Genomic DNA, 4,071 nt, shown 5'->3' with positions numbered 1-4,071 from the left:
CGCGAGGCACCTCGCCCTGCAAGAATTCGTCGACCTACACATCCACGCGTACGAGCAAATCGTGTACATAGGTATCTACAAGGCCTGTGAGGACGCTACGATGTTGTCCTTCCTCAACCGGGTGGAAGCCTTGGATGCCTTTGTTGAGAAGCACCTTGACCTCGCCACAAAAGCCGCCGCTCCTTAGCCGCCGGTCGGTGGCCCGGCGCACTAAGTTGAGGAGGAGGAGGTTGTACGTTCGTGGATCCATCTTTCTTCTTGCCTTCTGTAACCACCACTGCGATTGCATCATCGTCGCCTTAATTCTTATTGTGCTGTTGCATTCTCGTTCCAGTCAATACCGACATGTGCGATCCCTTTGCTTAATTATATGCATCACTGTAACTAGTACTCCATCCGTCAATTTATAAGTTGTGCTTACCTTTTCCATCAACTTTGTGCAACGCGCGGGCATCTTGCTAGAAACACTAGAATATGTCTATATAATCCGTATGTGATAGTCCATTTGAAATCTCAAAAAAGACAAATATTTAGGTATGGAGGGAGTAATATATTAGGAGTATATCAAAACAATAGTGATTTATTCCAAGTTTGTGAACAAATACTACTATTCTACTACTTTGGATCTGTCGCAACGCACGGGCACATTGCTAGTAAAAGGAAAAGGTCTGCCGCGTTCGCGTCGCACCCCCACACGCCCAGGAATCGGGAGTACAACACGGCCCGTCCGGCATGACACATAGCTTAGGGAAGGCGTGTTGCCTGCCTAGCATTTTCACTTTCATGTGGGACCACCGTTGAGCAAACCGACACCCCGCCTGCCGCCGGGTTGGAAAACAGAAACAAGGGAAAGATCTAGCTGTAGCACGGAAGCCAAGAAATTTTGTGTCACACGGGGCTCGTTGATAGAGTAGGAGCATTCCGTACTAGTACTACTCCTACTAGTACTACCAAGTTTGTACTCCTAATACTATATTACTAGTACTACCACTATACAACTACTAGTAGATACGTGCACGGCACAACATCGTAGGAACAAAAAACGGGAAGATCTTGTTTTGGGTAATTTATCTTTTTTTCAATCAATGTAGTATGAATAATATGATGTGAGGGGCACCCATGAAGATTATGTGGCTTGGTTGCATGGCTACGGAAGGTTAGAGAAAAATAAATAGATAATGTGTTTAGAGTGCACGCCACTAAATAGATATACTTTGGATCCATTGCAACGGACCGACACATCTATATCTATACCCCCTATATAGTGTGTGAAAAACTTTGAAAGTTGGTTGTTGGATGAAGCCAATCCGACGGTACAAAGATGGCAAATCCGAGCACTACTGGTCGTTTGATATCATCCACCATATTCTGCCACATGTACAATCTAGAAGACTCCATGGTTGAACTTAATTCATGACTAACTTTGCCACAACTAAGCTTAGGCAAAGTTATTAGTTCTTCAAAATGAGAGCCACAAGTTGGCAAGCCTAAGGGAATCTTGCAACATTTTTTGTGTGTATGTCATGTGGGGCCTTAGTGTGGCTTGCCTAAGGTGTGGCTTGAACCAAACACTCACCTAAGTTAATCAAACTTGCCTAACCTTACATTCCACCAGATTTTGCCACATGTTAGAATCCAGAAAACTCCACATGTAGAAGCATAATGCACAAACCACCGGAATCTCATGCGTGCAATGCACGTGTACCTTACTAGTACTAGTTGGTAGTAGTAAGAAACAAATTCCAGTTTTGGCACGAGGTCGTACTGCGGGATCACCACAAGGCCTGCCGCAGGAGTTACATTTCCCTCTTGGGGCCCACGGGACCGAACTTCAGTGGCTTAGTGCCCGGCCTATGAGTTAATGACATGCGGGACCTTAAATGCGGATAGCCCACATGTCATTCTCATGGTGGTGGTGTGGTTCGCGACTCACTCGTTCAAGATGAACCGGCCGGTGGTGGCGTGGCCGTGGCGAGGGTACCACAGCTGGGCGTCTGGGCGTTACGAGGCGTAGATGGCCACACGGGCGGGTACTACCTGTAGTACATAAGTACTCCATCTAAGGATTGATGCCCGGGACGAAATGTGTCACAGCCGCTGGATGAAAATTCGATGGTGCGGGAGTACGGATTGGAGCACAGCAGTGGAGCAGGCAAACCGCGACCAATCGTGTGTGTCTGTGGTAGAAAGTTGATGGTCGCCGCAGTTCAGCTGGCCCACATGTCATGCACACAAAGGCAGAGGAGCGGTGGGGCCGAGAGGGATGAGGGGCACGAACAATCCTACCATTCTGTCACTGACATGTGGGACCCATAAGCGTGGGTCCCACCTGTCAGCGAAGGAAAGGCAGGGCAAGGTAGTGCTAGCCACGTCAGAGGATCCATGTCCACGTCGGGGGACGTCGTGCCGTGGGTTGGAGCAGCGTCGTGGGAATCGCGTGTGGGTGCGGCAGTGGTAGAAAAAAGAAATGTGATGGTCGCCGTGGTTCAACTTCCATGGACAAGCTGTCGTGTCTACTGACACATGTATATAAAAACTAGAGTGTTTATATTTCAAGCACGTGAACAAGTATTATTCTACTAGTTTGGATCCATTGCAACACACGGGCCAGCACATTGGTAGTAGTAGTGTCCATCTCTATCTCTAGAGGCCTTCCCTCGTTCATCCTTTTCTCTCACAAGATAAACTATTCATACAAATGCATCTTGATGTTCCGTGGAACGCACGAGTATGTTTCCTTGGGTGTCTCTCCAGTGCGGCGTGGCCATAGTTGCAAGTTGACGCCCCTTGAGATGCCGACGTTGAGGGGCACTCGGATTTCCTCCAATGAGCATGTAAGATGAGTTTGATCATGTAATAAATGCATTCTAAAGACTACTTCCGTGTCCATTTCCTAATTCTCCCCCTGCCCACTGTTTCACAGGCTAGGCTCGGTGCGAGTGGAGATTGGCTTGCATATGTACGGTAGGGTACCAACATAAATTTGCACAACATTTACAATGGTGACACCGTTCCCGTAGAACCTTTGTCCAACATTGGGATCAGCCATGCAACGGGCCACTGGATGAATTGGTACGATGGAACCACGGTGAGATTGAATAAAAGATAGCACGAACCTTGCACATGGCGGTCAAAGGCGGACCATGCTGTCTGCGACCGATTTGTTGCCGTACAAGTAGGAAGATGATGTGCTCCTTTCTAACCGTATCTTCGTGGTGACAAACCAGGGGACTTAATTTGTATGGGACACATCCTGCGATATAGTCCCTCTCTCCCAGTTTATTTGTTTTGAATCTTTTCGTTTTATAAGTTTCAAATTCAAATTTAGAGCTCCCCATCACATGTTGAGATTAGAATGTCCATTAAATCGTTGTGTGCATGTATAGTAAAGAAACAAATCTCGAGTTTGGCATGAGTTCGTGCCGCGGGAGCACCACAAGCCCTGGCACAGGAGTTACATTTCCCTCTCAGGGCCATCGGGACTGAGCTTCAGCGCCTTACTACACCTACCTTTGATTCAATAACATGTGGACCCGATAGGTGACTGGTCCACATGTAATGCTCCCGAAGGCAGAGGGGCAGTGGGGCCAAGAGGGGTGAGCTGCAGGTCGGGGGGCGTGTGGTTTCATGGGTTCGAGCGGCGTCGTGGGAATCGCGGGTGGCTGTGGTAGAAACTTGATGCTCGCCGCATTTTAGGTGGCCCACATGTCATGCACACAAAGGCAGAGGGGCGGTGCGGCTGAGAGGGGTGAGGCGCACGTCGGGGGGCATGGTGCTGTGGGTTGGAGAGGCGTCGTGGGAATCGCGAGATGAAACATGATGGTCGCCGTAGTTGAACTTCCATGGACAAGCTGTCATGTCTACGGACACATGCACTACATACCGATCACTGGAAGGAGTAGCAGAGAAAGCTATATATGCGGATAAATAGTTCCTTATAGTCAAGCGGACCCATGCTACTACTCTGTTCCAAAGACATGCACACCGTCGAAATAGTCCATCTATATCAATATACACCGAGAGGGAATAATTTATTTTTCAAGAGAGGAAATAGTTCATCCATCCATAATG

The sequence above is a fragment of the Triticum dicoccoides genome, chromosome 6B (genome assembly GCF_002162155.2).
Source record: "Triticum dicoccoides isolate Atlit2015 ecotype Zavitan chromosome 6B, WEW_v2.0, whole genome shotgun sequence".
In the NCBI taxonomy this organism is placed as follows: Eukaryota; Viridiplantae; Streptophyta; class Magnoliopsida; order Poales; family Poaceae; genus Triticum; species Triticum dicoccoides.
This window is presented reverse-complemented; position numbering follows the sequence as displayed.